The sequence below is a fragment of the Lissotriton helveticus genome, chromosome 7 (assembly GCF_964261635.1).
Source record: "Lissotriton helveticus chromosome 7, aLisHel1.1, whole genome shotgun sequence".
Lineage (NCBI taxonomy): Eukaryota > Metazoa > Chordata > Amphibia > Caudata > Salamandridae > Lissotriton > Lissotriton helveticus.
Window position 1 is genome coordinate 1,483,737,343 of NC_136068.1, and position 27,746 is coordinate 1,483,765,088.

General features: G+C 47.8%; 1 protein-coding gene across 1 annotated transcript in view; it reads left to right on the forward strand.

Moving 5' to 3' along the window:
* The window catches only part of LOC144770404 (sacsin-like), a 311,092-nt gene that overhangs the window by 9,630 nt on the left and 273,716 nt on the right, over window positions 1–27,746 (forward strand). The window lies entirely within an intron of this gene.

The window sequence follows — 27,746 nt, forward strand, 5'->3', positions numbered from 1 at the left end:
TCAACATCCTGTGGTTCTGGGCATATCATTTGATCTCTGTGTCTAAAAAATTCAAGCATTGGCAAAGCCAATAACTCTCACATATATGAGAGCTGTTGGCTTTCACAATGTGATTTTGCCATGTTAAACACCAGTGTTGATGCTGTTCAGCATGGCTAATAGTTAGATTGGAGTGGGGTAGATTGGGGTACATTGAGGTAGATTGGGGTAGAGTGGAGTGAGGTATATTGGGTAGAGTGGCATGGGTTAGATTTGGGTAGTGTGGTAGACTGGAGTAGGTAGATTGGAGTGGGGAAGATTGGAGTGGAGTTAAGTGGAACAGAGTGGTGTGAGGGAGATTGGGGTAAATTGGGATGGAGTGGAGTACACTGGGGTATATTGTAGTCGAGTGGGGTAGATTAGGGTAGATTGGAGTGGAGTGGGGTAGGGTAGATTGGAAAGATTGGAGTGAAGTGGGATAGATTGGACTTGAGTGGGTTAGATTGGAGTGCAGTAGATTGAAGCGAGGTAGAGTAAGGTACATTGGAGTGGAGTGGGGTAGATTGGAGTTGATTGGGGTAGATTGGGGTAGAGTGGAATAGGTAGATTAAAGTGGGATAGATTGGTGTGTGGTAGATTGGAGTGGGGTAGACTGGGGTAAATTGGAGTGGGGTAGATTGAAGTGGAATGGGGTATATATGGGTAGATTAGAGAGGGGTAGGGTGGATTGGAGTGAGGTAGAGTGAAGTGGGGTGGATTGGGGTTGAATGGGGTAGATTGGAGTGGATTAGGGTAGATTGGAGTGGAGTGGAATTGAGAGGGTAGATGGGGTAAATTTGGGTATACGGAAGAGGGGTAGGTGGGGTAGGCTGGAGTGGAGTAGATTAGGGTAGGGTGGAGTGGTGTGGGGTAGATTGGAGTGGATTGAGCTAGATTGGAGTGGAGTGGGGAAGATTGGGGAAAGTGGAGTCAGTGGGTGGGATGGGGTGGAGTGGGGCAGATTAAAGAGGAGTGGGGTAGGTAGGAGTGAAATGGAGTGGGGTATATGGAGTAGAGTGCAGTAGATTGGAGTGGAGTAAGGTATATTTTAGTGGGGTAGGTTGGAGTGGAGTGGGGTAGAGTACTGTGGAGTGGGGTGGATTGGAGAGGAGTGGGGTAGGTTGGAGTGAAGTGGAATGTGGTAGATATGAGTGGAGTGGGGTAGATTTGAGTGGAGTGTGTCAGATTGGTGGTAGAGTGATGTAGAATGGAGTGGAGTGTGTATATGGGATTGGAGTGGGGCAGAGAGGAGCGGGATAGATTGAAGTGGAGGTGGGTAGATTGTGGTAGTATGGAGTAGGGTAGATTGTGGTGGAGTGGGGTAGATGGTGTGGAGAGGGGTAGATTGGAGTGGAATGGGGTAAATTGGGGTATATTGGACTGGGCTAGACTTCAGTGGCATGGAGGAGTAGGGTAGAGTGGAGTGGGGTAAATTGGAGTAGAGATGGGTAATTTGGAGCTAGTGGGTTAAATTGGAGTGGGGTAGATTGGGTTAGATTTGAGTGAAGTGGGGTGGATTGTGGTGAAGTGTGGAGTGGGGTGGATTGTGGTGGAATGGAGTGGGCTAGATTGAAGTGGAATGGGGTAGACTGGAGAAGGGTGGAGTGGAGTGGGGTTCATTGGGGTAGAGGGGTAGAGTGGAGTGGGGTTCATTGGGGTAGAGGGGTAGAGTGGAGTGGGGTAGATTGGATAGAAGGGGGTAGATTATGGTGGAGTGTGGTAGACTGGGGTAGATTGGATGGAAGTGGGGTAGGTTAGGGTTGATGAGAGTGGGGTAGACAGGGGTTGAGTGGGCTAGAGTGGAGTGGTGTAGACTGGAGTGGAGTGTGTAGATTAGAGTGAGGTTGAGTAGGGTAGATTAACGTGGAGTGGGGTAGATTGGGTGGAGCTGAGTGGGATAGCTTGGAGTGGAGTAGGTTGAGGTAGAATGGAGTGGGATAGATAGGAGTGGGGTAAAGAGAGGTAAAGTGGATTGGGGTAGGGTAGATTGGATTGGGGTAGATTGGGTTTGAATGGGGTAGTTTGGAGTGAGGTGGGGTAGACTGGGGTATTTTGAAGTGAAGTGGGGTAAACTGGAGGGGAGTGGGGTAGACTGGAGGGGGGTTGGGGTAGACTAGAGCGGATAGACTGAGGTGGGGTAGTTTGCAGTGGGGTAAATTGGGGTGGAGTGTGGTGCGGTAGATTAGAATGGCATGGATTGGAGTAGATTGGAGTGGGTAGATTAAAATAAAGTGGGGTAGATTGGATTGGCGTGTGGTGGAGTAGCTCAGCTGTCAGTGGAGAGTGATAGATTAGAGTGAGTGGAGAGTGCAGTGGAGTGGGGTGGGGTAGATTGGAGTTGGACTGGATAGATTAGATCGGAGGGGGGAGACTGGAGTGGGGTAAATTGGAGTGAGGTAGACTGGACTGTGGTAGATTGGAGTAGGGTAGATTGGAGTAGGGTAGACTAGAGTGAAGTAGGGTAGATTGGATTGGAGTGGAGTGGAGTAGGTTAGAGTGAAGTGGAATGAGGTAGATTAGAGTGAAGTGGGGTCGATTGGACTGGAGTGGGGTAGATTAGGGTGTTGTGGGGTGGTGGGGCTACTGGTAGGGTGAGGTTGACTGGGGTAGATTGGGGTGGAGTGGAGTGGGGGTAGATTGGCCTACATTGGAGTGGGCTATATTGGAGCGAAGTAGTGTAGACGGCAGTCGAGTGTGTAGAGTGGAGTGGGGTAGACTGGAGTTGATTGGGGTGGAAGTGGGTAGATTGTGGTAGAATGGGGTGCGGTAGACTGGAGTAGAGTGGGCTAGATTGAGGGAGACTGGAGTGGGAGAGAGAGAGAGAGAGTGGATTGGAGTGGGATGGGGCAGATTTTTTGCGGGTAGATTAGGGTTGAGTGGGGTAGATTGGAGTGGAGTGGGTTACATTGGGGTCGAGTAGAGTAGATTGGAGTGAAGTGGGGTAGATTAGAGTGATCATATAATTGTGAACAAAATGGCATTGGGAGTTTGATGTTTTCGTGGCACCTTCTCTAGGGTAGAAACACCAACACATGAAAATCATTTTGTTTCATTATTTTTTTGGATAAAATCTGTGCACATTTTTGTGCAAAAATTCCTACATCAAAAAAGTTTACCTTTCTGAAAATGTTACTTTTTAAAAATTTCCAACTACACAATCATTTATGAAACGTGTTATCAGGTGCAGATCAAGGAATCTGGTTTAACTACTACTGTTGGAGTGGGGTGTGCAGTTTCGAGTTCAGTAGAGTGGAGAGGAGTGGGGTCGATTGAGGTTGACGTGAGTGGGATAGATTGGAGTGGGGTAGAGAGAGGTAGCGTAAATTGGAGTGGGATGGGGCAGATTGGATTGGCATGGGGTACATTGGGGTTGAGTGGGGTAGAATGGAGTGGAGTAAGTTATATTGGGGTTAAGTGGGTCACATTGGAGTAGAATGGTATGAGGCTGATTGGAGTGGGGTGGATTGCAGTGGAGTGAAGCGGGATCGATTGGGGCTAGATTGGAGAGGAGTGGAGTTAATTGGAGTGAAGTGGGGTAGATTGGAGTGGAGTGAAGTGGGATAGATTGGGGTAGAGTGAAGTGGAGCAGAGTAGAGTGGTTAAAGTGGAGTGGAGTGGGGTAGTTTGGAGGGCAGTGGGGTAAATTGGGAGTGGAGTAGAGTGGGGTGGGGTAGATTAGAGTGAGAAGATTAGAATGGGATAGAGTGCAGTGGGGTAGATTGGAGTGGAGTAGGGTAGATTGGGTTGGGTTGGAGTGGAGTGGAGTAGAGTCGGGTAGATTGGGCTATAGTGGAGAGGGGTAGAGTGGAGTGGGGTATATTGGAGTTGGGTAGACGTGAGTGGGGTATATTGGAGTGGAGGCTGGTAGATTGGAGTGGGGTAGATTGAAGTTGAGTAGGGTAGATTGGCTTGGAGTGGAGTAGAGTCAGGTAGATTGGGATATAGTGGAGTGGGGTAGATTGGAGTAGAGTGGAGTGGGGTCGATTGGAGTGGAGTGGGGTATATTGGAGTTGGGTAGACTGGAGTGGGGTAGCCTGGAATTGATTGGGGTAGATTGAAGTGCAGTTGTTGGGGCTGAGGCAGGTAGGCTGGTGTGGAGTAGGTTGGATTGTAGTAGAGGGTGCAGATTGGGGTAGATTGGATTGGGGTATATTAGGGGTGAAGTGGGGTGGACCGTGGTAGTTTATAGTGGCATGGATAGGGGCAGATTGGAGTGGGGTACAGTGGTGTAGATTGGAGTGGGGTAGATCGGAACAGATTGGAATGGAGTAAATTGGAGTAGAGTGGTGTAGTGTGGTGTAGATTGAGTGGTGTGGGATGGAGTGGGGTAGAGTGGAGTGGAGATGATTTGAGTGGATTGGGGTAGAGTGGCATGGGGTATCTTGGAGTGGAGTGGTGTAGATTGGAGTAGAGTAGGATAAGTAGGGGTAGATTGAAGTGGAGTGGGGTAAGTGATGTAGAGTGGATAGGCATAGAGTAGAGAGGGGTTGCTGGAGGAGCATAAAGTGGAAGGACGTGTGATGGAGTGGCGTGGTGTGAAATAGCATGTTGTGTAGTGGTGTGTCTTAGAGTGGGAAGGTGTGGCGTGGAGTGGCATAGAGTGGATTGATGTGGAGTGTCAGAGTGGAGTGGAGTGGAGTGGCGTGTGTGTAGTGGTGTATCATAGAATGGTGTGGCGTGGCATAGACTGGAGGAGTATAGAGTGGAGTAGCATGTTGTAGCGTGGAGTAGTGTAGAATGGATTGGCGTAGTGTAGCATATGCATGGTTTGGTGGCACACTGCCATTACAGACAACACATTTTCAATTGAAATGATCATTACATTTGCACAGACATACAGTTTTACTGCACACTAATGATAATGTGTGGAAATGTGATCACCTAGTGCTTAGATGTGTGTTTATCATATTTAAATATTTATTCAAAGCACACTTCAGAAATTAAAAGAAACTGTGCTTCATTTGTACTTTCCTAATTCTGAAATATCTGCACAGTTCATTTACAGACATTTAAATTTTGTTGTGTGCTAAAAAAAAGCATTTCCTTTGATAGCAAGATTGTCTCATAAATTCTCTTACTTTGAAGTTAAAGAAAGAAAAGTAAACACTAAGCTCTTTTAAAAGGCAGAGCCTGACATTTTATCTCTGTCATTAAATACACTGCAAATTTAACAAGATAAGAACAATATTTAAATGCCAGTTTAAAGAAAGTAAGCATTCATGGAAGTATGCATTCTCCCGCCAGCCCAGAGCCCCAATGACTGCCTCCCTGTTGCAGGGTCAGCCAGTTTCCGCCAAAAGAAATCCCCGGCTGTGCTCCAAGGAAGGGACAAACTCAAGCTGGACTGCATAAAACAAATAAAGTCAGCAAATAGAAAGCAAGCAACTGTAAGCTACAAACCATAAAGCCAATGATAAATAATGGGCGGACCAGGCATTCTCCGTGAAGCTTTCAGAATGCCCACAAGAAGTCACTAACCCCTCAATGGTCCGCCTCGTCTCAGTCAGCACAGCATTAGGAGGCCCACCCACCCCAGGTCCAATACCATGCTTAAAGACCTACTTCTATGTCCATGACCTACATGGACTTAAGGATCCTCCCTCCACATCCCGTCTCAAATCTAACAGTGTTTGTGGCCGTATTTGGAATTACCCCCACTCAGAATGTGGCCTTTATACTTTGTATTTAAATATTGGCTTCTCATGGGCTATTAGTATTGCACAGGGTGGGGGAGGTTGCAGATGCAGAAAGGATTTTACTGAATAGGTATTAGTGCACTGTGCTGCTGTCAAAATTTATTTCCTTTCAAACTGGCACAGCTACACTCTGCTGAGTTCACTATATAGCAAAACGTGTATTAGTTGTTTCACTGAAGCAAAATGTGAATAAGTGCATTTATGCATGAACTATTACAATGTCAGCAAAGACTTGAATTGAAATGCAATGTGGAGCACTGTATTACCACATAAGTAACTACGAAGATCGTAATTTATTGATACTTGAAAATAGTCAAGTACTTGATGCTATGAGAGTACAAACATTATGGGCTCGTTACGACAGTGGGCGGACAAAGTCCACCCACCACCGTAACGGTAAACGGGACCGACCGCCAGAGGTGCGGCGGTCCTGCCATGCCTATCGGGATGCGACTGCCAACCTGGCGGTCGCATCCCGCATATTTTACATTGCGGTGGGCGGTGCTGCAAGCAGCACCCGCCACAATGCAAAAGATGCATGATGTTCATTGGCATGCACAACGTGACAGGCACCTCGCGGTGCATGCCACCTTGTGTATGCCAATGTAGGGGGTACCATAGGTACCCCCCATGTGCACCCCTCAATCCCTCAACACCCACGGGGGCCGCAACGGGTCCCCACAGCCAAAGCCCGCATGCCTTTCTATGGCGGCATTGCTGCTATGGAAACGGCACAATTCCGCACTTATCTTAATATGGCTGGTGGTGCCTGCTAGGCACCACCACCATATTAAGGCCCAGGACCACACGACAGGCAATCGTAACGATTGCCTGCCTGCGGTAATGCGGCGGACAGTCTTTCCGTCGGCCGCTGTACCCTTGTTATTGTAATATGGCGAGGGGTAAATGGAGTGCGGGTGGGGAAAGATGTCGGGCGGATCGCCACCGCCAGTCGGGTGGTGGCGATCTGCCCGAAATTATAATGGCCCCTATGTGTTCAATCAGTGTGGCTAATGTGAAGACATAACAAAGCATTGGCAAAGCCAACAGATCACGCTTACGAGAGGTGTATTGGCTTTGTCAATGTTTTCTAGCCAGGTGGTCCAGCAGCACGGCTGTTCTGCAGCTTGCCTGAAAGTGAAAAAATAAAGTGCTATGACACAGCAGGGGTGGCTCCTCCACTAAGTTGGAGGAGCAATGCCCCACTGCTCTCCAAGCAGGAAAAATTAAATTATTTTAACATAGTTATTATCATTTTATTTTTAGCAGGTTGGGGGCTGGGTTAGGGCGGGCCGTAGACACAGGGGGAGGAGTGGTTTGCATACTCCAAGTGCACATGACTGCTTGGCCGGCCGAAAAGTCATGCGCACTTTGCATGCTCCTCAACAGGCTCCATTACACAGCCTGATGGGGAACATGCCCAGGTCCCCAGTCTCCATCTGTGCACCGATCCACAGCACTCAGACCAATCACAACGCTGTATTGAAGCGTTGTGATTGCTATGGGGAGCGTGGGTGCTTCGTGGTTTGGAACTGCCGGAGAAGCGTAGGAGAGACGCAGCCTGCGGAAGAGGTAAGTGTTTTTTAAAATTGTATTTTCTCAGCCCTCCACCTGTCCACCCTCATTCCCCACCAGCCGCTACTGTGAGACGGCCTGTGCTGGTTGTGTCATAGTGTTTTCTTTTATTGCTGATGGGGTAGAAGGCAACGAGGAGAGAGGGAGGGCATTTGGGGAGGCAAGAAATACAAGGAAGGGTTTGGGAAAAAAGCATCGTTATGCGGCCACCATCGGCCAGGTCTTAGTGCTTTACTTATTGGGGTGGGAGGCAATATTGAGGGTAAGATTAAAGGGTAGGGGATATTACCCCTTATACTTAACCTGCTACCCTTACCAATAACCTCTTACCCTTAACCCAATCTTAGTCTTTACTCCCTTTTCCATACCATAACTACTTACCCCTTTGTCTCTTTACCCATGGGCCTGCCTCCATTTTAACCACTTATCCATATGTTCTTATCCTTTTACTCTTTACTCTTAAATCCTTACCTGTAACCTATTGCCCATACCCACTACACATACCCCTTGACACCTTGCTCTAAACCCATTACACTTAACCACTTACATATACCCCTTACAATTTATCTTACCGCCATACAATTAAACCCTTACTTTATCACTGGTATGTTTCAACTCTTACCCCTAGCTCCTTGTTGCCTTTCCCTTGGCCCTTACTCTTAATCACTCACTGCCTGTACCCCTTATCCTTATATCCTTATCCTGTTAACCTTAATTCCTTTCCCTTAACACTTCCCTACTATTCTTAACCCCTTAGACTAACCATTAACCCCTTCCCCATTACCCTATTTTATTCTTAAACACCACCCCATAGCGTCTTACCCCGCAACTCTGTCCTATAAATATTATCCATATAATATTGTTACTAAAACTTGGACTTTAAGACCTTTCATTTAATCGTGGTATCCATTGGGAGCCTCTAACTCACTTATGAAGATTAAGGCTGTCCTATTCTGAAGTCTTCGGAGTATGGAAGTGAATTCCTGGAGACCAGAATAGAGGATTTTACAATAATCGAAGCATTCCAGGAAGAGGGCTTTAATCTGCTTGATTCTGTGGTCCTGTGAAGGAGAGGGAGGACTTTCCAGACATTGGGGATTTGGAGAGCAAAGGAGAGTTTGGCATCAACAGTGCTACCATGTTCTTAACGTTTGGTGGAGTGGATGAGTGGGTTTGGGGTCTTCTGACTAGTCAAACGCAGTTATATGGTCACAATTATCCAATCACTAGACTATTCATCACTTTTCTTGCTTAGGAAGAACTGCTTTTTCCAGTGGAACCCGCGGTCTAGGCACAAGCTAATGCTTATCAGAGTGTCAGTGATTGGGTTCACTTGGCATTTGTACTCGCAAGAATGGTTTTGTGTGGAACTATCGTGCATTTGGAAAGTCACAATGTATTTACTGAGGAAATATGCCAATTGGAGACCATAGATATTGAAAAGAAGTCACAAGGAGAAATGGAGTATGATTCTTGGGAAACACCACAGATCAATGAGCGTGTAGAAGATTAGATTCTTGATTTAGGTCTACGGCGAGTAAGCAAGGATTGGATCTATTGCAGTGCAGGTTCTGAAATGCCAGTCCCAGCCCTCCCAGCAAAAAGTTTCAGGAGGCTAGGAGCACTTCCAGGGAGACACAAAGCATTGATTATATCCGTTAGGTAAATGTTAATGATAAGTTTTATGTGATGACTCCGAGGTTATATGTGTGGGTTTCAGAATACCCTTTCAAAGGCCAGCAGGTTTCTGTCATTAGTTAAGTTACTGTAAATGTTATTGATAAGTTTTATGTGATGACTCCGATGGGTGGTAGCTTCACTTTTGTGACCACCTTGAATTTCTGAAAACAGATTTGCTGAGAGTTTAGATTGGAACACGTTTAGCCATGATTCTTAATTAGTGGTTTTAAAAGGAGATTGGGGGGGCATGGTCAGCAGCCAAAGAAGATGGTCTCACACTAATGTGGCTTTGGCTCCTTACTCCTCTTCCCCCTTAATTCCGGCACTTATCCATCGTCTTCATCACAAATAAATAAGCCTGGGCTGAGACAAAGTGGTGCAGTATTGAATCCGCCGAAAAAGAACCACCCGACGAGTCAAACGGAGTCCCCGGTGACTTGACACCCGTGTGTGTGACTGGAACCCAGGCACGTGCTGAAGTGACAGATGGGACAGGCGCGCCTTTTACCGTATCTCTGCCGTAGAAGTTTCCTGACACCGACAACAGAGCAACGTAATGCTCTCTGTCGGTTACGGACGTTCAGCGACACCATCAGATGGCGAGAGCAGAGGAGCAAGGAAAGTGCGGAAAGCGAACCAGGGCCTAAGTGAGATTGAGCCCGGAGTGGCCAGGGAGGAAAAAGTGATGGGGGAACCTAGCAACCAGCAGTGGACGAGTGTGGCCTGCATCTGAATCTACTGGTGGTGGTGGAATGTATTCAAGGATGAGCACCATGACGGAAGAGAGCAGGGCGCAGTGCGCTTTTGGACAGCCGGTGAGTTGGCAGCCTGACCTATTCCATACTGTGCCTTTCGATTAGTCAAAAAAAAGAAAAACCTGAGCATACTCACAAGAAACAGAAGGCAGTGGCATAGATTCCACACTCAACTGCAGTACCTGTAAACACAAAGGCACCAGGGCACCGGTCATAAATACAGCAGTGTGATAGTCTAGTAGGGGAAAACCGACAGGCCGCGTGGGACTTTCTCCCTTGACAGGCAGCGGTGATTACCAAAAGGCTCAATGTCAAAGCAGAGGCTCTGAACCGGCTAGGGCACCAGTGTGATGTCACGCGGCAAAGGAGGACGTGGCTCACATCAACCAAAATGAGACAAATTTTCATGGCAAAAGGACCAAGATGGGGCAAGTAATCAACATGATCCATTGCAAGAGACACAGGAGACATCGACGGAACAGGGCACCCCCACCCTGCAGGACATACTGGTGGACATCACAAGCATGCGCTTCTCCCTCAAAACACGTATAGACTCGGTATCCACTGAAATCTCTATGATACATGCAGACCTGAGAAAAATAGACACCAGTGTAAAAGAAGTGGAAGACGTAGCGCAAGGCCTGGTCATGGATACAAAGGCATTGGGAAAACAAGTCAATGAACTACAAGCCATCAGCAATATCTTGGTAGAGCAACTGGATGATTATGAGGGTACGTCCAGAGGTAACAACGTTAGATTTCTGGGGGTGTCCGAGAGAGCGGAGGGGCCAGCTACAGTCCTCTTCGTGGAAGAACTAACCACCAAATACCTGCAGCCTCTGAATCTCTCCAACTACTTCTCTATTGAAAGGGCGTACCATGTGCCGGGAGGTAGACTTAAGCCGGGCATGCCCCCTATGCCAATACTGGCTCAGGTGTTCAACTATAGAGACCGGGATGTTATCCTACTAACTGCACGCAGCACGCCCCCACTCATGTATGAAAACAGCACCATAACCTTCTTTCCCGATTTCACTCTGAAGGTGCAGAAACAGAGACGCAGTTTTTTGGAAGTCAAAAAAGCCCTCAGGGAAAAGGATCTGAAATACGCTATGCTGTTTCCTACTAAGCTGAGGGTAGAAACGTAGGGTAAAACTTGTTTTTTTATTGAGCCGGATGCAGTTTGGGAGTGGCTGGAGGGATGGCTAAGAGTAGGTGATCTGGACAACCCAAATAGGCGCAGGTGGTGGATGGTGAAGTCATAGAAACAAACTGATCCCTGTCTGGAAGCGACCACCAAATACTTGCTCCAAAGCAAATAATACACCATACTGCAAATCTTGCAATTGAGTAACTGAGGAAAGACAATACTCTGTGTGTACCGGACACACCTGGAGCATTCGAGAAGACCAGCGGAAAATGGCGCGAAATGAACATTGTCACATGTTGATAAGCAACGAATGGAGGGTTGGGTCTTTTATGACACACCATCAATAAAATAATGGCTGAGTATATCAAACGTTGAACCTATACTAATAGATTGTATCATGCCTAGTCATTGCGGAGGGGGGAAGAGGGTGTGAACAGGTCCACAACTCCTTCAATACTTTGAAGGGAAGGCAACGGGCACTCTGCAGTGTTGGGGAGGCGGGCAGCTCAAGAACCGTCATGCAGGGAGGGAGGTACTATCAAGTTGGGGGGGTTTAAAAGTAGATTATGCAGTATTATTCAGGGGAAACAGCAGGCAGTTCCTTTTCCTATAGACACAAAAACTCCCTGTTCAATAACACACTCCTCACACCAAATAAAACAACACGAGTACACCTGCACAAAAGCCGACTACAACAGATGCTTCCGTCATGCCAGGGAGGGAAAATACACCGGTGATAGACACTTCTATTATGTGTGGTGGGGCTGAGATGTCATTTAAATGACTCTTTTGGAATGTTAAAGGGGTAGGGGACAAAATCAAGAGGGGGATAGTGCCCCAATACATAACACGATAGGCACTGGATATGGTCCTACTTCAGGAAACTCACCAGGTTGCGAACACCTGTAAGGCACTCGATAGGTGGGGCTATACATTAAACATCTAGGCTTTACCTCAGGGAATAGAGAGACTACGATATTCATGCGAAAAAATGTCCCCTTTATGGTGGCACACACTTGTACAGATGCACAGGGCTGCTTCGCGACAGTGTCTGGCACTTGGGAGGGTAGATGTATTAACTTTTGTTGGCCTATGTCCCGCCTGTGCTACACAGCATGGCTTTACCTGATATGAGCAAGATGATCCTCGATTTACCAGAGGGGAGTTAGTGATAGGCGGAGACCTAAATATGACGCTTTGTGATCAGATAGACAGGTTCCCACCCAGACCCGCCCGAGCACTAAAAACACCATGGCTGACTTCATGGGGGCCCTGAGTTTGGTGGATGTCTGGCGAGATGCCCACACACAAGCTAGGCAATATACATTTAATTCAGGAGGACACAACAGCCTGTCCCGTATTGACCACATTTTAACGTTATTGACAAAAAACACCACTTTACAGAAGTAAGGCACCTGGCTAGGGCTATTTCGTATCATGTCCCATTATGGGCTAAATACGCATTGGGAGTCACACCAACTCATGGAACAATATCGATTAACCCCTGTTACCTCAAAATCCCACATGACAAAACCAACCTCATTAAATCCACAGACGAATATTTCAAAGATAACGTGGGATCAGTTCAATCTCCTCAAGCTATCTGTGATGCTTACAAGATGGCGCTAATGGGACAGGTGCTTTCCCTCATGGTGGGGCACAAGAAAGAGAAGGTTAAAAAACTTGAGGAGTTGGAACACAATATTTTAGCTATGGAACAGACAGCCACGCACACGCAAAACGAGGTAGCTCAACACACACAGGAACAAAAGCGACAGGAGCATAAGGATCTGACAACAGAAGTAGCAAGGGACAAGCACCGGGCGACACAACATAGAATATATGAACAAGGGGATTGTGCAGGGAAATTACTTGCATGGCTGGATAGACGGGAGCAGGCGGATTGCTTGATCCACAGGTCATCACAGAGGCTTTTGCGGCCTACTTTGCACACCTCTACTTGCCCACAGCCTGCGCCATGATAGAGGTGTGAAAGGAATTGTTAATGGACCTACCAGTGCTGATCCTGTCATCGGAGGACCGACAAGCACTCGAGGCAGACCTCACGATCAATGATAAAGGTCGGCTATACACAGCATACAATCAGGGAAGGCTATGAGGCCAAACGCCTCCCAATAGCGTTCCTCAAAATAACAGCAACTAAAGTGGCTCCACATTTGCTCAAAATGTACCTAGAAAGCAGACAAGTGGGTACTCTGCCAAGAGACCGAGTGGCCTCTATTGTAGTGATTTATAAGAAGGGGAAACAAGGGAGAACTGTAACTCCCACTGCCCAATAGCTCTGCTAAATGCGGAGGTTAAAATCCTAGCTAAATTACTTGCGATGCGACTGCTCCCAGTCATGACCAAATTAGTGCATCTGGACCAGTCCGTATTTATGCCGGGTCAGAATATGGCTCTCAACTTATGGCGACTGAGTGTGGTGCTGGGTCGGAAAGGTATTATTCAGGAGGACGTGGCAATACTGTAATTAGACGCCCGCATGGCCTTCGACACTGTCAAATGGCCATATATGTTCGCCGTCCTAGAGCGTATGGGACTGGGGGGGAGATGTCATTAATTGGATCCGGCTGCTAAATGCAGAACCATTGGCTCGGGTAGTAGTGAACGGACATACATAGACGTTCCCTCTCTGCTGAGGGAGACAACAGGGTTGTCTGCTGTCTCCCATCTTATTTGCACTAATCCTCTAACCCTTAGTGAGCTAGATACGGGAAGATCCTGTGATCTGAGGGTTACGTTGGACCGACGGCTGGTAAGATAAATCTCTCGCTACGCAGATGACGTATTGTTATACATAGTGTCGCCACGGTCCTCCCTTAATAGGGCACTCCAGATCTTTTTCAATATCGGAAACTATTCAGGAAATACTATCAACTGGTTCAAATCAGCAGTCTAACTCCTTCGTGGCCGAGCCCCAGTGATGCCAGCTGTATGTGAAGTGATGATAGTGACGGAGGGATTCCATTATTTAGGGATATTCGTCACGTCAAGCCCAGAACTTTTCTATGAACGTAATCTCCTTGACCCACTGACACGGCTGCAAGGAGATGTGCAACACTGGAGATCACTGCCGCTGTCCCTACTGGGACAATCGGCACTATTTAAAATGATGGCTCTCCCTCGTTTCCTGTATGCCTTACAAAATACACCATGCAGAGTTCCCGAAGCATATTTAAAATCAATAGGAGAAGTCTGAACCCTATTATGGGATGGAGAGCCATCTCGTATTGCAGCCCATAAACTGGTTAGGGAATGGTATGATGGGGGAATTGCGCTGCCTAATATCCGAGCAAACTACTGGGCAGCACATTTATCTGTCATTAACAAGTAGATACATCACACTTACAGGACAAACCATCCTATCATATAGATAGGTGGCTGATGGGAGCAGGGTTGCACAGGGAAGCCATTTATACAAACCCAAATAAGCAACAGCTCACAGGACCGCCGGCTGAAACGGTAGCCCTCTGGCATGGAGTTAAAAAGCAACTGGGCTGGAATAACAAAGTGACAATTAGTATGCCCCTCTGACAGGCAGGGCAACTGGGGAGATTAGGTTGTTACCAGGGCTTCGATAAATGAAATAGCATTGGAATGTTAAAGGTGGGTCATCTGTGGGCAAAAGGCAAAATACTCTTTTTTACGGACCTACAGAAAGAATACGATTTGTCTGAGGGTGAAATATTTAGATATTTACAAAATGAGGCATGCACTAAGGGCTGTAGTTCAGGCTGAAGAGGAAATACAGGAGGCCTCACCACTAGAGGACAGACTCCTGACAGAATATATGGACCGTAGGGCTATTTCTCTGACTTACCAGAAAATAATAAATAACTTACCTGACCCACTTCCGCGTCTCCGCAAGCGCTGGCAGGCAGATATAGGAACGTTGGAGGAAGAGGACTGGCACGACGCGTTATCCTCCCCACGTAAAGAAGCCATATCATCGCGGCTGAGACTACTTCAACTAAAAATACTTCACAGATCATATGTTTCCTGTATCAACCTGGTTAAAATGAGACGAAGTGATGAGGCAGGGTGCAGTAGGTATGTGGGGGGGGGGGGGGGTCGGCACCTTCTACCACACACTTTGGGACTGCCCGGCTGTCAAGGCATATTGGGAAGCAATAATTGCATGTAGGATAGACGTCAGTGGTGGAGCCCTTCAGCTAGCCCCTAAAGTATGCAGACTTAACATATGGGAGGCAACCAACATGACCAGCACGGAGCAACTTTGGATCACTATGAGCTTCTTCATTGCAAAAGGAACTATAGCGCGGAGATGGGGTGCCGTTGAGTCACAAATCTTAGTGGAGTGGGAATGGGACTTGGACTGGTGCATGATCTTTGAAAAGGAAGTCTATAAAAGTAGGGAGTGCCCCCAGAAGTGGGAACGGGTTTGGGGTAAATGGAACACTCATAGTGGCAATATCGTGTCTCCCCCTCCTACCGAGGGAATAGATATAGGGGGGAAGGAAGTGCCACAGTTATAAATGATGATGAAAGGTGATGGGCTATTGAAGTCTGAGAGTGTAAGAAGTGAATACTACTTGCAATGTGTTTCGTTGTTCAAATGTGCTGGTCTTCATGTCTGCTGTATAACTGTACAAATTCAATCAAAAGAGTTTAAAAACATATGGGAGATTGGGCTTGGTGATAATAGCTTGGACTTATGTAGGTGTTAACTTGGAGGGTTTGTGTGTTTGCTTGCATTGTGACATTTTTAGTGTTTGAGGGTTGTCAATACAGGGGAGAGAAGCTCTTGTGCACAGTGCTTGGGGTTACCATTTCTTGGAGCATGGTTGTATGTTCCCAAATGAAAAGAGTATGTGCAGAACTTCCTTGTTCGACGCCGGGTGTCTGATGATCGAAGGACTCTTTTCATGCTAGAGATGTAAATTTCAACTCCGATTTGAGGAAGGGTGATTGAAACAGAGTGTTCTAGGCATATGAGCTGCAGATCGTACACTTTTGCATTAGATCGCCACCTGGTGTTGGGCTCAGATGATTGCAGGTTGTTGTCTTCTTGGAAGAAGTCTTTGTAGTCACGAGATAGGTGACTCCTTCCTTGGACAATACTGCGCACGGGCATCGTCTCCATCGTTAGATTGTTTTTTTCCGCCACTGGGTTCGGATGAAAGTTTCTCCGCTCCGGCTATAAAAACACTTTTCAGCAACTTCGAAGCGCAAAAACTTCCTAAACTATTTTCGACATCGAGTATAATAACTTTCGACGTCATCCGCTCCATTCCGGTCATCGACGCGGGCCGTTGGGCCTATCGACGCCGTGCGGCCTACACCTCATGGACAGAACTCCGTTCAAAAGATGCCCAAAATGTCGAGCAAAGTTCCCACATAGCGACCACCACGAGGTTTGCAACCTCTGTCTATCACCGGAACACGACGAGTCTACCTGCAGAGCTTGTGCATCCTTCCGATCAAAGAAAACCATCCGGGATCGGGAGAGGAGAGCAGCCCCATAACCGGAAGATATCTTCGACGACGAAGTTCCACTCGTCCCCAAAGAAGATTCGCCTGATCTCCAGATCATATCAGAGGCAGACGACTCAGATGACTCCATTCCATCGGGTCAGCGCGTGAGTACTACTGCCCCTGCACCACATACACTGCCCAAACCGAAGGCAAAGGTCAGTACTCCGCCCAAAGGGCCCAGTCGAGATGGAATACCTGCTTCAAAAGCCCCGCCTTCCGGCCCGGCTCCGAAGAAACTAAGCCTTCCGGTGCTTCGACACCGAGCAAGCCGCATGTGCCAATTCAACCTATTCCTTCGGCACCAAAACCCAAAGATCCTTCGAGACGAACAAAAGACCCTTCGCAAGGAAGCCTAAAGATGTATCGGCACCGAAACCTAAAACTGCACCGGTGCCGAAACCGAAAGAAGTCCTGGCTCCGAAGCCATCCACTTCTAAACATAAAGATGCGAAGCCAGCATCCGACGCCTCGAAGCCGACGGGACCAGCTTCTACACCGAAAACACCCTCTTCAGTGCCGAAACCCACGAGGCCTGATTCCGAGGCTCATAAACCCTCGACCACGCCTACCAAGCCGAAAACAACACCTTTGGCACCGAAAACTTTGCCACAGGACGTTTTACCACCTCCCAAGGCTAAAGATACAAGGCAACCTCCGCCGGAGCCGAAAAAATCGACGCCTAAGAAGGTTGTAGATGAGGAAGAACTTTTTACACCAGATCCTCGACAAAAGAAGATCTACATAAACCCAAAGACAGGTTATGTAGGTGCTATACCTCCTAAAAAGGGACCAGCAGATACTCCACCCACACCTGTAGTACCTGCCAAGAAAAAGGACTGTGCTACGTCTCCTATGCACCCTCCCTCTCCTATACCTCCTTCCTCTCCTGTTCATCCTCACATTTCACCTCAAGTCTCTCCTGTACATTCTCCAGAATCATCACATTCACCTTAGCATACTGATGATGAATACGATATAGGTGGAGGGGAGGATATGGGAGAACCTGATTCATACACTATAGATGAGGGTATATGGGATTTTTCTAACCCCAAAAATGTACCATGGGATTTTACAAGCCAACAAAATGTGCCCGACATTCCTGATCCACAGTCATACCCAACCAAACCTTCTCCTCCAGAAGATAATATTGGTTTTAGTCATCTCTTAAACAGAGATGCTGTTTACCATGGAGTGCCAATGCATTCTGATGACTTGAAGAAGATTTTCTCCTAGATACATTTGAAAATTCACAAAGATCTGCTCAAATTCTGCATATGATTAAGGAGGTCATTAAGCATGCTCCAGAAATCTTTAAAGATCCTGTACGCACTAGAATAGTAAATCCCAGAATTGAGAAGAAATATAGGCCTGCACCCACAGATCCAGTCTACATTAAAGGACACCTACCACTAGATTCATTAGTTGTGTCCAATGCTAGGAAAAGGGCAAACTCTCAAACTTCTGGTGAAGCGCCCCCACCTGACAAAGAATCCAAAGTTATTGATGCGTCAGGTAAAAGAATAGTTGCACTAGCTACAAATAACAATTTGGCGTATAGCAAATACACAAGCCCTCCTCTCTCGTTACGACAGGGCTCGTTATGATCAATTAGAGAAACTACTTGAGCACCTGCCAGACCAGTATAAAGATCAGGCAACAGACCTTACACAGGGAGGCAAACTAATATCCAATGCCTCTTTAAAATGTGCACTAGATGTCCCAGACACAGCATCTAGAGCTGTAAAAACCAGTGTCATACTCCGGACACATGCGTGGTTACGCATTTCAGGGTTCAAACAAGAAGTGCAAACCACTATTTTGAACCAACCATTTAATCAGAACCAATTATTTGGCCCAGAAGTAGACACTACACTTGAAAAGATGAAAAAAGACACGGACACCGCCAAGTCTATGGGGGCTTTACAGTCCACACAAGCTAGAGGTTCCTTTCGTCGCTCCTTCTATAGAGGAGGCTCCAAGCAAACTGGAGCAGATACTACCACATCTTACAAGTCACACACACAAACATCCTCTAACAAGGGATATTTTAGAGGAGGATACAGAGGCAACAATAGCAAAGGAAGAGGTCGCGGTAACAACAGCAACCGATCCTCTTCCGCAAATAAACAGTGACTTCCCCTCTGCTCCCCCAACAGCATTCCACTCCTGTAGGGGCAGATTAACGCACTTCCTGCCTGTCTGGCACTCCATTACAACAGACAAGTGGGTAAGACAGATTATCCAACATGGCTACTGCCTAGAACTTACAGCAACCCTTCCGCACATACCTCCCAGGCAGCGTCCAATGTCTACAGACCATCTGACTCTGCTTCAACAAGAAGTTCTATCACTTCTACAAAAAGATGCTTTTCAACTACTTCCTTTAAAAGAACAAGGAACAGGGGTTTATTCGCTGTACTTTCTAATTCCCAAGAAGGACGGGACACTGAGACCAATTCTCGACCTCAGGCCCCTCAACCAGTACATTTAGTCAGATCATTTTCATATGATCACTCTGCAACAAGTGCTCCCACTACTGCAGCAAGGCAATTTCCTTTCAACATTAGACCTAAAGGACGCCTACTTTCACATTCCTATACATCCTGCCCACGGGAAGTATCTAAGATTTGTACTACAAGGACAGCACTATCAGTTCAAAGTCCTTCCCTTTGGAGTCACAACAGCACCTCGGGTGTTCACAAAGTGCTTAGCAGTAGTAGCGGCACATCTCAGAAGACAGCAGATTCATGTCTTCCCTTATCTGGACGATCGGCTCATAAAAGCCAAATCATTCAACCAATGTGTCCAACACACACATCAGACAATTCAAACATTGCACAACTTGGGGTTCACAATAAACTACACCAAGTCGCACCTGCAACCTTCTCATGTACATCAGTATCTAGGAGCTACAATAGACACTTCAACAGCCCTAGCGTATCCCAATCCAGCCAGGATACAAAGCATTCAAGCCTTAGTTTCCACTTTCCACTTTTCACCAACAACACTCTCTCCAAGCCAGAGTGTTCATGAGACTAATAGGCATGATGGCATCTTGCATCTTCATAGTACCACACGCAAGATTACAAATGCGACCATTACAGAAATGCCTAGCACAACAATGGAACCAGGCTCAAGGTCAACTAACAGACCTGGTGTTGGTGGACAGCCGCACACATCACTCTCTGCAGTGGTGGAACAAAAGGGCGGCCGTTCCTCGAGCCTGTTCCACAAGTAGTGCTCACTACAGACGCATCCCTCACAGGATGGGGAGCCCATCTCTTACATCATACGACTCAGGGTCAATGGAACAACCAACAAAAACTGTTCCATATCAACCATCTAGAGCTGCTAGCAATTTTCTTAGCACTCAAGTCGTTCCAACTTCAAGTACAGAACAAAGCTGTCTTAATCCGAACGGACAATATGACAGCCATGAACTATATACAAAAACAGGGGGGGGGGGGACACTCTCTGCAACTGTCCCAGCTCGCACAGAACATTTGGAGATGGGCCATTCCTCAAAACATACCTTCCAGGAGTTCACAATCAGATAGCAGATCTGTTCAGTCGGCAGTCACAACAGATTCACGAATGGGAACTACATCCACAAGTTCTTCAGCCATTCTTCCAAATATGGGGGCATCCACACATAGATCTGTTTGCCACCCACGACAATGCAAAATGCCCAACCTTCGCCGCCAGGTTTCCACACCCACTGTCCGAAGGCAATGCGATATGGATGAATTGGTCCCGCAGATTTGCATACACTTTTCCGCCTCTCCCACTCATTCCACTAGTAGTGCGCAAGCTCAGACAACAGTCTCTCAAACTGATACTAGTAGCTCACACATGGGCACGCCAGCTGTGGTTCACCACACTACTAGATCTCTCTCTGGTTCCACATCAAAAGTTACAGCTCACACCATCACTGTTAACACAGAACCATGGAGAAATCAGACACCCAGACCCAAACCAACTGAATTTGGCGATCTGGCTCCTGAAGTCTTAGAGTTTGGTTATCTAAACCTCCACCAGCCTGTATGAATATCATCAAAGAGGCTAGGAAACCCACTACCAGAGCGTGTTATGCCGCTAAACAGAAAAGATTTGCAATCTATTGCAAAAATAACGACATTGATCAACTGGATGCTTCCATCCAAAATATCATTTGTTACCTTTTACATCTACAAAGGTCTAATTTGGCTTATTCTTCCATACGCCTACATCTTGCAGCAATTGCAGCCTACTTACAAAACAGGCAGCATCTATCTCTTTTCAGAGTACCTGCAATCAAAGCATTCATGGAAAGATTAAAAAGAGTAATCCCACCCAGGTTACCACCTTCTCCTGTATGGAACCTGAACATTGTCCTTACAAGACTCATGGGACCCCCTTTCGAGCCTCTACATAAATGTGAACTGCAATTCCTAACATGGAAAACAGCTTTCCTTGTTGCCATTACCTCTCTCAGAAGAGTAAGTGAAATACAAGCGTTCACTATACAAGAACCATTTTTTCAAATACATCCTAATAAAGTGGTTCTTAGGTCTAATCCAAAATTTCTCCCAGAGGTTATCACTCCTTTTCACCTAAATCAATCTGTAGAGTTACCTGTGTTTTTCCAAAACCCAGACTCTGTAGCAGAAAGGGCTTTACACACATTAGATGTTAAAAGAGCTCTTTTATACTATATAGATAGGACTAAATCCTTTAGAAAGACAAAACAGTTGTTTGTATCTTTCTCTCCTCCACATAAAGGCAACCCCATCTCTAAAAGTGGGATTGCAAGGTGGATTGTAAAGTGTATACAAATCTGCTATCAAAAAGCTAAACGTACACTAGCAGTTCCTCCTAGAGCACACTCCACTCGCAAACTAGGAGCCTCTATGGCTTTCTTAGGAAACATATCACTAGAGGACATATGTAAGGCAGCAACATGGTCTACACCACACACCTTCACTAAACACTATTGTGTTGATGTGCAAGGCAAGCGGCAAGCTGCAGTAGGCCAAGCTGTCCTTAGAACTCTCTTTCAAACTACTGCAACGGATACAAGCGACCACCGCTAGGGGAGACACTGCTGCACAATTGATGCAAAAGTGAACGATCTGCAGCTCATATGCCTTGAACGGAAAATGCTACTTACCAGTGTGCATCTGTTCTTGGCATGTAGAGCTGCAGAGTCGTACACGCCCTCCCGCCTCCCCGGGACTTGTATCCTTTCCAGTTTTCATCTTACTTAGATGCACACGCATGTACATCCTTTTCTCTTTACCTCTACTAACTCTATCATTTCCCATCATGGTGAAAAACAATCTAACGATGAAGCCGATGCCCATGCGCAGTATTGTCCAAGGTAGGAGTCACCTATCTCGTGACTACAAAGACTTCTTCCAAGAAGACAACAACCTGCAATCATCCGAGCCCAACACCAGGTGGCGATCTAATGCAAAAGTGTATGACTCTGCAGCTCTACATGCCAAGAACAGATGCATACTGGTAAGTAGCATTTTCCGTTCAAGGCATATGAGCTGCAGATCGTTCACTTTTGCATCGATTGTGCAGCAGTGTCTCCCCTAGCAGTGGTCGCTTGTATCCGTTGCAGTAGTTTGAAAGAGTGTTCTAAGGACAGCTTGGCCTACTGCAGCTTGCTGCTTGGCTTGCACATCAACACAATAGTGTTTAGTGAAGGTGTGTGGTGTAGACCATGTTGCTGCCTTACATATTTCCTCTAGTGGTATGTTTCCTAAGAAAGCCATAGAGGCTCCTAGTTTGCGAGTGGAGTGCGCTCTAGGAGGAACTGTTAGTGTACGTTTAGCTTTTTGATAGCAGATTTGTATACACTTTACAATCCACCTTGCAATCCCACTTTTAGAGATGGGGTTGCCTTTATGTGGAGGAGAGAAAGATACAAACAACTGTTTTGTCTTTCTAAAGGTTTGCACATATGTCCTAATTATATGTTTGTCCGTAAATTTCAATGTTCGGTTTTTCACCCGACAAATTTAGGCAGGTCAAGCCTGCAGAAATGTAACGGATGAAAAATGCCCTTTAGATACTTGGACTTGAAGATTTTAGAGCCTGCAAGCGCGCAAATCGACGTTTGCTACTTGCGGGTCAGCATTCTTATTTTTCGTTTATCGCATCCAATAGATAAAGATTCACAGGGTATTGTTATTTATAGTGCCGGTTTAAAAAAAAGCAATTACATATTTATTTATTTTTTATTTCAAAAATTATTTTATTGATTTTACAAGTATAATACAATAATACAATACAGTACAGTAGTTTTGCAGGGGCAAAGACATATGATCTCAAGGCATTTGTTGTACGTAGTTACATTTGGTACTGATTGTTGATTTGTGTGGCAGGTGTTGTGTTGTTGCGTTTGCCCCTAAGTTCTCTTGGCTGAGAGAGAAAGAAGAAAGAAGAGAGATAGAAGGGGGTAGAAGGGGAGTAGAAGGGGGGGGTGCGGCTGAGCCCTGGCCTTTGTTGGCCTGAGGGGGGTTTGTAGGTCTAAGGGGGTCTATATGCTCCAAGGTGTGAGTCTAGGGCTGCCCACATTTCCCCTTTGGCATATTTTTTTTATTTTTTTTTAAATCTTTTTATTATTATAACACAAGAGGAGAAATATACATATCGGGTGTCATAAACGAATACAACACAGCTGTGGACGGGCAAGTGAAGTGAAGAAGTGCCATACAGTTAGAATCAATAAAGAAATCAATACCAGCGGAAAGCAGAAGCAAAACAATTAGATAGCAATGACCGCAGGCACCCCCCCCCCCCCACAGCACCCGCCCACCAGGAGTACAGGATATACGAGGCAGACATATGACACCCAGATACGTTTAGGCAAAAATCAGGAAAATACGCCACATCTCTTGTGAAGAAGGGAAAAGGGAAATAGAATGGTCATAGAAAATAACAAAGGAAAAATAATAAACCCCCCACACCCCCCCACCCTACACCCCTGCAGATGGCTACGACCTAACCCCACTAGCAGCGTGCCTGTCGCCCCCTAAACTACGCCCCAAGGAAGGGAAAAAGTTGGAGGAGGAGAATGTTGCGAAACGATACGAGCTCCCGGACTCCCATCCCCCCGCCAAAAGCAGACACCCCCTACCGTAGTGTTAAGCAAATTTTAGCAAATCAAGAGACAGTCCGTAGGGGAGCCACAAACAGAAAAAGGACCATCCCGCCCGACCCCCGGCACCACAGAGGCAGCAATCCCGTCCCGAGCATATCAGACTGATAATCAGACAATCAGATTCACATCTGGCCCTCGCTCCCACAGATACCACCCAGCAAAGACAAAAGAAACAGTGCAGCAAAGTCCAATCAAGTTCAGCCCAAACCCTCACGATCCATCACGATGACCCCGTCCAGTACAAATAGGTCGCTGCGTTTCTCCACGCAGGCTCTGTCCATCCGAACCGCCATCACAACAAGATTAATAGAAAATAGTAGAGTGTCAAGATCAATTCGAAAGGAGGGAAAACAGGAGAGATGGCCACAGAGTCCAAAAGTCAAAGCAAGTCCACTGCCCACCAGCGATAAATCAGCAAAGCGGTTTTGATCACTCACAAAAAGAGGCAAAAGTGTAGTCCGACAGACTTTGGAGAAGTCACAGTGGCTTACGAAGACAGTCACATCCATCTCGGGCGGGGTCGATATAGGGCTAAATGAACGTCCAGTTCTTTCGGGCTCGATCGCCGCCATCTTAGGGTCACAGTAGATTTCCGTGTCGGTATTCTGCACAGGGTCCTCGGTAACAATCAAGGCGTTCTCCGCGGAAGAAGTATCTCGGCTCTCCAGGAACAAAGGGCCGGAATCCGGTCCCAAGCCTATATGATCAACAGTTATAATCATCTCCTGGAAGGTGGCGGTGAATCGCGTATGGAGCTCCAAAATGGCGGCCATTACAGTGCGTAGCGACGGTGCAGTTTCAGCCCGCTCCATCTCCCCTCAATGAGCGACCGGGCAGGTGTCCGAGCCTCGGAGGTCGACTTCTCCGGGGCACAGAGCAGAAGCAATGTAGAAACCACTGTTAACACGTCCAAAGCACGATAGCAGTACCGTCGCCGCCCACGAGGAACCGAGCCCAGAAAACCCCGGGAGCTCAACGGGGCCTCCGGGCAGCGGAACCCCGAACAAATAGTCGGTACAATAGGCCACCGTAGTTGCTGGGTAGAGCTGTCACCAAATCACCATCCATAACGGGAGATGAAAAACGCCACTTCGGGAGACCGGAACCGCCCACGGTCCGCGGCCGATGTTGTTCAACTCCAACCCGGCCGGGTTAGAACTCGAGGCCCCGGCTTCAAATCTGGGGTAGGCCGAGAGTGGCACACGACATATCTTTGTCGTCCGAGCAGCTAGAAATTCCGGGATTGCACCTTTCGGGTCAGGCGCAGTTCACCTGCACGGGAGTCCGGCGGGAAATCAGGATGGGAGTCAGGATTCATGAGCCTCTGGCGGAGGTCGGCGGAGCCGGGAGCTTATGCGGCCATCTTGGTCACGAGCGTAGCTCCTCCTCTCCTTTGGCATATTTATTAATTGAGAATTCTTGCTATGTGCTATTTGAGAATATCTTAACTAATCAATGCATAACATACCAGTAAAACAAGTAAAGATATATCCGTATTTTAGAAAGTAGTTTAAATAAAAACAACATTGTTTGGAAGGCTGCAACGTAAACGACCATGTTACCTGGACAGTATTGTGCAAGGTGTCATCGAGAGCATGCGATGATGCACCTCCTTATCTCTGCGCTCACTTGAGAGGGTAAAACGTAGCAGTTCCCCAAAATGCAAGCATGTCCCAATTCTCACTACTGCATGTAATGTTGGGCCTCATGCCAACATGGTGAGGAGTAAATGACAAGGACACCAGGGGTATGCTACAGTAACTGGCCACAAGCACGTGCACCTGGGCCCTTTTATTAGCGGAGTCACGTCACTGGTGACACCCGTGATGGATGGGTGTGGGGGTGTAGTGTGTCCAGCCCTCGAGGGAGTGGCTGGCGTTACAACTTCCTGCGGGTCACTAGAACGTGTCTCGCAGGACATTACATTCCTCCCCAACTTTATTGAGGAACAAACAAAGTGTTAGTCCAACCTGTGGGGATAAAACAAACAGTTAACTAGTTATCACAGGGTCCATCAGTCTCTAGAGTCAGGTGGCAGGACGACAGCAGACCTGGGCTGGTGACATTGCTTGCAGCAGAACCTTCTCGGTGGGCACCCGTAGTTTAACTTGAGGGGCTCAAGACACGACCGCTGGTTCGGAGATGTCCGCCGCATACTGTCAGTTCGCTGACGATGACATGTCTTGCTGCCTTGCCTGGATTCCACTTTGTGGACGTCGGTGATGGTCTGTGGTGGTTTTTTTTTTTTTTTTTTGTTTTTTTTGCAGAGTTTTATATAGCGCGAACTAGAACCGAACCGAATCAGTTATCAGAGCGCTTTACATAGCACCAGTTACGTTACATGAGGAGACACTTTCATTTTAGGCACGGGGAGATTAAGTGATTTGCCCAGAATCACAGGGGTTTTTTGGCGTCGTTACCGCGACTCGAACCAAGTTCCCCAGGTCCGAGGTCGGGCGCCTTAGCCGTTAGGTAATAGCTCCTTGTAGTGGGTTGCGTCGTGAACATGGATGGAGTCCCAAGTGAGAATTCACAGAGGTGTTGCTTGGCCGACTGTCTCTGTTGAACTGCTTGGCCGTGACCGGTAACCTGTCGGTGGGGCAGAGTCTCTTCTCGCTCTCCCGCCTGGGGAGGCCCGTTGTCGGGGTGGCTGCAGGACTGTAGGAGGGCTGCGCTGAGGGCTGCTGGTGTGCCGTCTGGGGTCAGCCGCAGGACCACTGAGGAGCCGTTACCTAGTTGCACGCACAACTCTCACGGGTGGATGAGTCTTGGCCAAGACTTGCACTCGCTGCCGCGGTTCCAGTGTAGGCCAGGTTCCCAGGTGGCTTCTGATTTGTTTTGGTCGGCTGGTGTGGCAACGGTGTAGGACACCAGTCCCCATGTGCTCTAGTAGTGGAGTTTGACGCATGTACTGATGGCTGGTGGGGTGGATGAGTCTTGGCCAAGACTTGCACTCGCTGCCACGGTTCCAGTGTAGGCCAGGTTCCCAGGTGGCTTCTGATTTGTTTTGGTCGGCTGGTGTGGCAACGGTGTAGGAAACCAGTCCCCATGTGCTCTGGTAGTGGAGTTTGACGCATGTGCTGATGGCTGGCGTGGTGGCGGTTTCCAGCCCTTTGGTGAGTCGGAATGACAGGTGGTGGTGACTTTCTGAGAGAGTTCGGCTGGCAGGAGGGACTTAGCAGCCAGGTGTCTCCGCTTCGTTGAGGTTGATCTTCGGTGGCGGCTTGACACGTAGAGTGTACAGACCCTCCCATGCCTGTTGTGGGGCCACTGCCGACTCCATCTTGAGGCGGTGTGAGGTCAGGCACTCAGTGCTGATCTTCACCCGTGGCATCTGCGGACAGGAGCAGGGATGCCTCTTGACTTAGACCGCCGACGCTCGGGGACAGACGGTCGCCTGGGGAAGCGTTAGGATGAGACGCGGTTAGCGCTTGCTGCGGCATACGTTTGGTTCACCCACGAGGCTGTATCCAGGGACGTCGGTCCACCTTGGTGGCTGTCTGGTGTGTCAGGGTGACCTCTCGGCTGGCTGTGAGTCCTCGGTCTTCTCCTTTTGTTGGTCTATTCAGCCCACCTGTGCTTATTCGGTCTTCGGGGTGACAGGGCTGTCACTCTCTTCTTTTCTTCGAGGGCGTTGTGCTTGGACCTCGAGGCGGCGCTGTCATGGCGCCGGCTTCTGCCTTTGCTCTGGAAGGCTTGTCTGGACCAGTCACTTGGTGACGTGCTCCTTGCTTGCTGGGCGACGTGACATCCGGTCTTGTGTCGCTGTTTGTTGGAGCGCATGGTGCTGTGGCGGCCTGCCACATGGGGTGTGCAACTCCTCTCTTGCCGATCTTGGGTCGTGGCTGACTCTGTCTTGAGGCAGTGTGAGGGAGGACACTGTGTGTGGTCTTCGGCCTACTGCGGGGCTTCACTGGGGTGGTGGTGACATGGGTGCTCTCCTACCTGCGTTCAGCAGTGCTTCTGTGTGGAGAGGTCTCCTGGGTGCTGTCTGTGCAGTCCGGTTCACTGGCGCGGCTTTCTGCGCGCTTTTGGCTTTTCCGTGCTCTGTTTCGTTCTTGGACGGTTTTCTTCTAGCACTTGGTGTGTCTGGGGTGTGGTTGTCGGTTGTGCTTGTTTACCGGTACGAGCAGGTGACGCGACCTCCTCCCTGGCGGTGGCGGGGTGCAGCCACGTGTGGCGCGTGCTCTGCACCGGTCTTG